This window comes from Mugil cephalus, chromosome 18 (assembly GCF_022458985.1).
Source record: "Mugil cephalus isolate CIBA_MC_2020 chromosome 18, CIBA_Mcephalus_1.1, whole genome shotgun sequence".
In the NCBI taxonomy this organism is placed as follows: Eukaryota; Metazoa; Chordata; class Actinopteri; order Mugiliformes; family Mugilidae; genus Mugil; species Mugil cephalus.
Genome location: NC_061787.1, coordinates 7899075 through 7909919, shown reverse-complemented (window position 1 = coordinate 7909919; position 10845 = coordinate 7899075).

Sequence of the window (10845 nt, the reverse complement as noted above, 5' to 3'; positions counted from 1 at the left end):
TTTCAGCAATTCTGCTTGTTTCACTTGGAAACATTTTTAAAAAACAAATGTACGAGTGGGCTTCCGAGGCTACCAGAGTGTGACCTCAGCTACAAAGTGAGGTGATTGCTTTATACGTGGACCGGATTTTTATTGTCTGGACAGCTGGGAAGAATTTAGGGTGATAACCATGCAGGAAATCTAGCCTGTCTCGAAAATCTGAATTTATATGCACCATGACAATCACAATTTTCACATTTTAACTTCTTATTTCTGAGTTTAAAGTCCTCGCTTTGGTCCATCGTGCAACACTTCACAGCGTCATTGGGTAAAAGTCAAACTTTTCAACATTTAAATTGAACCTCTGACACGATTTGTGATTCAGATTCCTTTGACTTTCTGATGTAAAGGAACCATTGTGTTAGTATTCTCCCCAGTAAAACATTACAAAAGGATGATGTAGTAATGTATTACCATGTCAGGGAAGTTTTTTTTTTTTTTTCCCCCTCCCTCGCGTCATTATCGTAACATGAGATACGGAGCCCTGGAATAGAGAGTATGTCCAGGGTTTGTCACCTTCCTAATTGGCCAAATCAGTGTGCAGTACATACCTGTGGATATGCTTTATTAGCCTAATCGGGACTCTAGAGGCAAGACCCCCCGATATAAGACGGTTCTCAAGTAGCTAATAAGGTCCTCGGTTGAGATCAGGTCCGAGTGCTACGGCATGCCAACACTGTAATTATCGGGAGAAAGGTGACGAACATGGCATGTCTTTCAGAAAGGTTTATGGATTTATGTATTAATGCTAAGCAAGTGGAACCTCAACCTTAGCCACCTGTTTTATTTTAAGCATGATATTAGAAATGTGCACTTAAATCTGCAGCCACCTTATTCTACTATCACAGCAGGGAATGGTGCCTCGAATCATCTACTCTGACAGTGCCACGATAAGAAAGACCAACAAATACCTTCATGTGCAGATAGTCTGTGGTTTGTATAAATTACATAGTTTATGTATAAAGACGTGCACGTGGCTGTGAAACATAGAAAGAAGATATTGCAACTTTCAAAGCATCTCCTTTGAACCCTGTGCACCTGTGTGTATCGTCTCTGAGAAGCCGGTTCAGCAACAGAAATGACATAGAGTTGAACATTGTGCACGTAGCATGCCAAGACCGCCAGAAGAGACTTTGATGTCTTAAATCCTGTGGTGCACAAGAAGTGATGAATTTTATGTTTCTGGCAGAAGTGTAAATATAATCACCATAAAAAGAGTGACTGTAAGGCATTAACCCAAAGAGATTTGTCCCAAGAATCTTGTAGCTGACAAAACACGTTTAAAGCAATTTTAGCCGGGCACTCTAAATTAATAGATGTCTACATAAAATTTCTTCCTTTTAACCTTTCTTTAGCACAAGGTTACGTAGATAGATGTACAGTAATAATGGGCTTTCTTCAGTGCTTGGTGCAAATATTCTAGTAATGCTGTTTCGTCATCCGTCCCCCTGAAAGGCCTCCAAATTATATAAAAGCAACGCTTTGAAGCTGTGGCAGCGCCAATACCTCCAAATAACATACCTTTTTGTTCTCTGTGCCCTTTCCGAAGCTAAATCAGAGTATATCACGCTAAATTACAGGGCTCACTTAGAGAATCTAAGGCAAGAACATGCTTTAGATTCCTCAAGGCCTCAGATGCTATTGTAACTAATGGTCGTCAAGGTTGTCCACACAGGGATGATAGAATTCAGCACCATGGACAGCACATTACGCTGCATCTGTCAAAAGGGCCACGGACATATCAAGAGCATCACTCCAGGAGGTAATACCTAAGTACTGCGCTTCTTTGTCCACCCACTCTGGCCTTAACAGTCTTCAGAATACCAATCACTGAAACATTTCTCCGCTGGCCTGAAAAAAATAAATCTTAAATCAGTTTGTCCTCAGGCCATAGGTGTGAGTGTGAATGGTTGTCTGTCAGTCTGTGTTAGCCCTGCGATGCACCGGTGACCATCACCTCTCGCCCGATGACGGCTGGGATAGGACGTCTTACATTTGTTTTCTGAACGCGTGGACAGCAGGTAATATTTCTATAAAATTATATGACATAAAATCATTTGATTAAACACCAACTTTGATCAATGTTAATGGCCAACATCTTTTCACCAATAGCCATTTGCTACTTGGAACAGATTGCCTTCATTCATAAAATATCACAAATAAATATCCAAAACCCAGCTAAAAGCTGAGGAATTTTAATTTGATTAACCATAGGCAAAATATAAAAGAGCTTGGAAATGGTTCAGCATGTTTGGTGGTTATTTATAAATAAAGTTGGATTGGACTGATTGGACATATATTTTAAGGTGTGATCACCAACAAAAGTCCATCCAAGCACTGTTTACCATATGTAACTGCTTTTCCTGGGACTTACCATAGCTTACATTAGCTAAGAGGCAGGGTACAGCCTGAATAGTCTGCTAGTTTATCACATGTGCAACACAGAGAGACAAGTTTGCTCACTAAGGCCAATTTTGCATCATCAATTTAACCGAATATGCATGTCTTTGGAGTACTGGAAGAGGTTGATGTACCCAGACACAGGGAGAACATACAAACATTTTTGTCTTACAAAATTTCCTCTGATGCCTTGAACAGGAAAACCCTGAACACAAAGTTGGTTGTTCAAAGCGATTTTAGCCTCCACGCTCTTGTCATTGTTGGACGGCATAGCGAATTTAATCTGTTAATTTGAATATTTGTTCCTGCGCTGTGTCAAATATAATATATTCTTTGCCGTCTCTCTAAAAGCACCGGCTACGAGAAGTTGTTCTTTGCAGTAAAAAGCACAAAAAAAATGGAGTGGAATGGGAGGAATTGTTCTCTTTGCGTTTAAGATGCCTGTTGTGATTCCGAAACCACAGTCAACACGAGCATTCTCCCTTTCCAGTATCACATCATATGACAAGACAAGGCACCGGAGGAGGGAAATTTTAGAAGCATAGGCATATCAGATAAAGCATGGCACCCAAGTGCTGCCAAGCCTCGCTTTACAAGTACACAGGGAATAATTGATCTCAGAAATGAGAAACCTAGTCACAAATATTATATTATTGTTCTGCAGCTGCATCCGGTGTATTTCTTTACTATTTTTTTTGCAATATGTAGAAGGATAATAACCTGACAGGCTCCTCTTGTTTATGTCCAGTTCTCCAATATTGTCCACTGAGCATGGAGTCTGTTTCATGACATGGTCTGCCCCTGGCTCAGATTGGCCCCATGTCACTCCTGCCCTGCTTGTTTGCTGCCCGACGCCCGCTGGCTTGTGCCTTTTCCTGCCATATGCAGCTGTCTCTCACAGCTCCTAGCAACAGCTAGCATTGGCCCCAGCTGCTTTATAAAAAAAAAAAAAAAAGGAAAAGAGACAGACACACACAGATACGCACACTCTTAAACATGTAGGATTACTGATCTACACTCTTCAGTTTAACACAGTATTTACAGCCGCACGTGCACTGTGGCGAACGCATGAAATCCAGTCTGTCCGCTGACGCTGCCGTACACACGTGGAAATGAAAGCATCTGCCCGGGTCACCGACGAATGTTCTTTATACCAATAAAAGCTTTGAAGTTATTAGACAGCATGCAGAAAAAGCAATCTCATCACAGTTAATAATATCGCGGCTCTGCAATCACATATGCGCCAGGTGGATGCGAGCAACACACCCAGGAAACCTCACACTCCCCCTGCTGTGATTGAAATGTCCCCATCGTGATTAAACCTATACACGCCCAACCCTTTATTTACTCGAAGCCCACACAAAGGCTGCACACATATTGATGCGGGTGGGTTGGGGGTGCAAGGCATGCTATTCATAGGGTTGATAATTGACAGATTTGTCGCCGCAGCAGCTACTCCCGTGTATCGGGATATATTTCTCAGGTGCTCAGATCTGATTGTATTTTTAGTAATTTTTTATTATTATTCTGGTGTTTCATATGGACAGAATGCAGTAGATTCTGACATGCATCAATATTCTTCGCCTGAGTGGTGAAGGAGGGAAAACGAGCTGCTGGGAGCCAACGGGTGTCTCGATGTTTAGTGGGACAGAAACAGCACGAACAACCAGAGCACAAAAAACAACAGCCTGCTGCATTCTGGAGTCTTCCAATGCGCGGATCATCTGTTTTAAAATATAATGGTGTAAAATCAGATAGTGTGTCTTTACTCATGCATGTCATTGCAATTTAATACAGCAGCTAATATTGCAGTTGATCGGGGTAAGTAATGTGGCCGGGCTTCTATTTCCATCCCAAACAAACAGCCCCCGGATAATTTTATTAAATAAACAGTAGCCAAATAATTATTCCCCAGTGGCAACCTCAGTAATCTGACTAGTCTGATATTTGCTCAAGTCTACAAAAAAAATAATTTTTTGCTGCAATTACTGAAAACCTCATTTGGCTGATTACTGGTGTAGGATGAGTCAATACCAAAGGCACACTTGGCTTCGATACCTGCCATAATGTGACCGAGCAATTTGAAAGACATGTGCAACTTGGAAGTGTGGAGTTGAATTTAATGAGCGCTGAGCCACACTGGGCCTAGCTGGTGCACTGCTTATTTATAACAGTAATTCAGTCTGTTGTCGATCATTGCCAGTTGGATAACACTCGCATTAATAATTGCGGCAAACTGTGTTACGTAATTCCTTTTGTAACCAACAAATAAATCATTAATAACAATGTATTGCAACCAGAGGACTAGACGGCAAGAGGGGTCCATCAGGATGCTGGAGGACCATACTCAGACGTGTTGTATGCATCCATTTCATTAATTTAAAATCAGGCTAATTTATATTATTACAATTTCATTCCAAGTGTGAAGATTTAACCCAATATAGATCCCATTATGGGAGAGGAAGACAGTTCACACCACAGCATATCTTAGGTTAAAAAGTTATATGATGATGGCGTGTATCTAGGCAGCACATACGAATAGCACGTATGATACATGCATTTGGGTCCATATATTGAGAGCATCTGCTTAAAGCGTCAGTCTTGAATATCTCATTTTCATTATCTATTGCAATGAGTCTCATTTTATTGAGATCATAAACTGTTCAAAGATGGACGAGCCCTCAAAAATAGAGCAAGTAGAGCTCCCCCTGGTGACTGGCTGCAGTATAGGTCATAAGCTCCACCTCCTCCATGTCAGCGGATGGGACTTGGGCCAAATTAAAACACTTAAGTGCATGTCAGTTCAGATAATTTGTTTTAAAGGATGGTTTCTATCATTTTAGGTAGTTAATATAATACTATGAGAAGAGGTAGAAAGTCCTAATTTTTTTTTAAACCAACGGTGGCCCTAACACTCTCTGTATAATACTGAAGCTTCTATTTTTCTGAAAAGTTTTGTTTTTCAGTTACTTATCTGACACTAAAGAAACAGGATGTGAGATGATGTTGACCAGTTCCCATGCCAACCACTCTGTGAAGCAGTCCTGCAGGACCGTGATAGTTGGAAAGAAATGAATAAATAATACATACAGTGTATAATCCAACATTTCTTTGTAACTGGTTGGGGTAGACCACAGTGCTGTGTAATTAAACGTTAGTGAGTCTAGAGGAAGTGTGGAGCAGGTCATCAACGACGCGACTCCGCGTGGCTCCACGATTGTACTTCACAGACTACAAATGGTTCCAAACTCACAAGATGGCGCCGCCCATATCCCTGGAAAAGTAGTGTCCAATGCAAAGAAGTGGGGAAATTTTGTCCTTATTTACAGTGTATACAGTCTTTGATTAAGATCTTGACTGGTTCACAAATAATGCTGTTTTGTTTTGGGTAATCGATTTAAGGGGTATTTATTAATATAAGGCTATGACTATATATAAAATCCACAGGAATCTTTGGATCATTAAAATGCTGCACTGTGTTGCATTGTCGGCCCTACCCCTATGATTAATGTCTGTCCCGACGCTGATATTACCTCATCCCTCTTTCATTATCCTGGCCTTGTTCAAGCTGTAAAGAAACAAAGGGCTGTTGTGCCTGAAACTTTTTGCGAATTAATCATTAAAAAGTGGCAGTGAACTGACTAATTGACTTATATGCAGCCTTAATATTTTACTCACAGCAAGCAAAGGTTGGGACTTTCTTTTTTTTTTTTTTGCAGTCGAATAGCAGAGCTCAAAAGAGGGGGCAATTTTGTGTAGCGCAGTCCTTTTGCAGACAACAATTTGGCCAGCACAGAGGCTGACTTCAGTGCTTACACAGGTAAGCACCGATAAATTGGCCACATTTTAATGTACTTTTGACATGTTGTTTGGCATATTATGTTTGCTTTCTATTATCCGGATTACGGAAAAATGTCGCCAGGTCACGCGCTTTACTAAATTGCATCTAATGATACAACGATGTGAAAATACTGAAAATGTGTTTACGTAACAGACGGCAGAGTATACATAATTTAAAGTCTTTTTCTTGTAAGTGTCAATCCTGTGACGCACGTTGCAGCTTTGTCATTCTCTTCTGCGGAGTGATGTCTGCTGATGACCACTGAAGTCAATTTATAGTAATGATTCTTTCACCGTGCTGTCGCCACACAAACACTGGGACTGTGTCCTGCAGTGTGTGATGCTAGTAATCAACCAACCAGTGGGTCAGATAGACAGCAATCAGCCACAGACTCTGTCTCACACAGCGTGACTGCCCATATCGGAGATGGCCGGTACTACCCACTGGGTGCCATCTGCGCTACGTTTCAGTTCCTTTATCAAATATCTGCTTGCTCTGTGTACACTTAGTGGACTTTCTGAAGACTCGAGGCCGCACTTAGACTCTTGACGTTCTGTGTTTGGTAATATTTGATACTTTCGCAATAGCAGATGTCAAGTTTTACTGAATTAAGAAGACTCATTTCAGGTTTATATAATTGAATGTCATTAACAGTTGTGTTAAGTGGAATTGCTTGAAATCTGGCATAGACGTTCACTTTAATTTAATGATGAACTGATTGGAATTTTGTGAAAAGTCAAAAATTAAAAGTTTCACTCAAATGTCTATTGTGTTTTCCTGGATCACAACCAGAACTGTGCATCTGGTGGTCCACTACCGACTCATTTGTTTGGCCGATATTGAGCTTCTGGTGATAAAACTCTCAATCAGTCCTCTGCTAAATTAATTCAGATTTAACTCTCAGTGACAGAAGGCTGTTTTTGACATTTGTTTTCTCCTGTGAAGTAGAGTTACCCCACACAAATTTCTTGGCAAGTGTCTTTACAAGAATGTGTGGTGGATAACTTCCACTTCGACAATAGTGTACAGTAATTTGACTGGCGGTGTAAGTCTGGACACACATGAATGTAAACTGCAAATACGCTGGTTGGTGGCAAATTCAATAAAAATCTTCAAAATCATGGGTCTTCAACAAAAAATTGCAAAATATTTGGTTGATTAGACTTTTTATTTTATTTTTTTTTAACTTCCCCCCTCAAATTTAAATTCATTTAAATACACATTAATATGAATCCAACACATTTTAGTGAAGGGATAAGGGATAGTTTAATACTGAATGCAAAATGATAATAATAATGTATATTTATAAATAGGCAGAGTTTAATATAGAACACATATAGTAGGTAGGGGGTCCCAGGGGGGCACACTAAATGTGATTGGGATCAACTTACACTAATTTACAGTAGCTTGTTTATGGTAATCAAGGAATTTGTTAGTGAGCAGATTCTGTGTTTTGTTGATCCCAGTCAGTTTGATCTAAGCCTTGCGCAGCATCTTGTTAATGTCTTGGTGGTTTCCAAGTAAAACTATAAAAAACTATAGCTTTTCTGCATTTTCTCTAAGTATACACTAAACTGTAACATCCATATCGTGCCTTATTTTGTATAGCGTAATAACTCAACCAGTATTAGTTGTTGTTCGTGGACATAATAATAATTCTATATCAGAAAAACCATTAAGCGGCGCAAATAAGAACTAAAATGGATGTCAGTCTGGATGCATGTTAATTATATACACCTTCTCAGAAATACTCTCGAGCTGCTAGCCTGAGCGATTTGGTCGTGGCCTGGTATTATTTAGCATCCTTCATCTTTTGAAATTTCAAACATGTGCACTGTCTTTTGAATGTCCAATCACTAAGACCCCTAACTAGAGTCAGTTATCAAGCCTGAACAATCTTCAAAGGCTGCCTCCAGCAACGGCGTTCACCTAGAGAAAACAAAAAGCACGGGGTTTGGATCCACAATCAAAGGCAGCCGTTTTCTCCTGTCCATATTGTACACTCCAGGGGTCCAGCTCATTAAGATGTAAAAAAATAAATAAATATATCACACGCTACAGTAGCTAAAGAAAAATTCATTTGATGGTCTACGTATGCGTGTTAATGTGTACATTCCTATGCTCAAGGAAGTGCTGCTTAGTCTCTCATTCATTCACATCTTTGTTCTTCTAACTGCAGATTATGTTGTTTTAACCAGATCCAATCAAGAGGCGGGAACAATAGAAACACTGTCTGCCACATTTCATTGTGCTGAAGATTATATTGTTCCTCGACCAAAACCTACAGCAGCCGAGGAATACCTCAGAGTCTGCTGGCGGCCTTGACACAAGAACCCTCAGATCCATCATGCCATATCTTTGTCTTAGGGTGCTTTGTTACATTTTAGGGGCCTGCTCCCGGGTGAAGATAAATGCTGTAAACACTGCTTTATGAATGAATAAATTCCCCCCGCGTCGACACTGCTCCGCGGCTCGCCGTTAATAAACTGATTCATGGCGTAATCCACTCTCTCAAGCGTTCAGAGCCCCCTTTTATACCCCCTATTTATGTTTGCTGTTATTTCGGAGAGTCGGCTGAAAGGAACCACAAGAGGAGGAAGATAAATCACGTTTTCCTGCTTTAATTTATGGAAGTGAGCCAGTGTTATATGAACCGATTCCATCCCAGAAAGCGCCACTGGTGGAGAGCGACGGAGGAAAACCAGAAAGGGAAGTCCGAGTCGGGCACGGCATCTTTCTCAATAACCTGCAAGCGGGGAAAGTGAGTGAATTCATTACAGACCTCATTGTCCGTAACCATGACTGAGAAGAAAAGTTAGTCCAGAAGTGAGGAATATATTGCTCCTCAACTCCAAGAAAGTGCTCGTCTTTCATCATTATCACCAGTCTGGAGAAGCTGAAGGCCCCCTTTTTTTTCCCGTTAAAGTGAAATCGCTTTGCAGAAATGCGGACAACATCACTTTGAGAACTGCTCTAGTTCCTGAGGAAACATTTATGGCTTTAACAAATTTGTCAGAACAAATGCCTAATTTTTTTTTAAACGTTTCAGCTTGAGCGAATGCATCACATGAGTTTGATTTCTCACTTCACAGCGGAGGGAAACAATACAGAATGTGACAATGATCAGCTTTCGGTGAAGAACAAGATAATCTGCTTTGTGTGTACTGATGCCACTGGAAACAAAAGCCAGCAATTCACTTTGAAGGAGCGTACACACAGGTCTGTCTGTCTGTCTGTCTTCAGTCTTTCATGTAACATCTCCAGCTATATCTCGTGCTTGTATCCTGATTAGATTCTACTTGATGTATGGACAGACGTATGTTTATCTCGTTCCTCCTGCTGCTCTCCTCTTCCAGACCCTGGAGCATCCAGTAGCGTCCAGCTGTCAGCTATAAAGTCATTAGCGAGGAGTAAATGATTTTATATGTGGACGGAGCTTTAGTCTCGCCGGCTTCGAGATGCCAGCAATTGCCTTGCAGTGGTGTTCTCACAACTTACCGCTGATGATACGAGTCAAATTGCAACAATATGCTTCTTACTCTGAGGTGTAGCGACTATTTAAATGATATGTATTGTTTTTCTTCTCGTCTCTGGATGGGTTTTGGTTGACGGAAATAGGCTCCAATCCCCCTGCAGTCATCTAAAAGAAGTATTAAACAGGAAGTCTGCAAAGGTGCTGCAGAGGGACGTGACATTTTTCACTGGAGATTTTTCATATTTTTTTCCCCTCCAAACTAAAATGTCCATAAATATACATCGGACATGAATCTGTATTGAACATATTGTTACGAATGTGCAGAAGATGCACACAAAAAGGAGGACCCGACCTCATATACAATCACAAGGCTGCATGCACGGCTCTGTCAGGTTCTAAACGATCAACCAGGAACATTTCATTCACCCCTCTGAGAGATAACACTGAGATAACCTTGAGATATATTTTGAAAAGAAGATACCTTGGTAAAACATAAAAATCACCCTACAAATCCCTGTAAAATCATTGTTGCGTGATATTCCTGGCTAAAACGCTGCAGCTCCTTCCCACAACAGCCAGCTAACTACCGAGGCCAGTATATTATTTTGCCAAGTGTGTGGACACCTTGTTATGAGCCAAAATGGATGGGTTTGTAACTCTACCAAAAACCACCACAAGTACAAAGGATGCAAGGTGACAGGTATGTTTATGCATGGAAGTAGCACTTATAGGCCATTTTCATTTCCACATTTATGTGTAAAATAAAAGCGTTAATTTGAACAGCTTGTGTGCATGAATATTGTGCAGTAGAAAGTGCCTCTATTAGCACTGGTATGAGCTGACCAGGTGTGTTTAGAAACGGCAGTGGCCTGGGTATAATAGCTTAGCACTGAATGCACAAGGTATGATTATACATGGCACAAGACCCAGTTTAATACGCATAGTAGTCCTTGGCCTGAACACTGAAGACCCCAGCTCTCTAGAATAAGCAGTAATATACATTGAGTGCATCCTGTCCTCTGTTAAAATCATTATTTATACATGAATTTATACATTAAGACTAAATGTACAGCCATTCCAGTCGGCCATT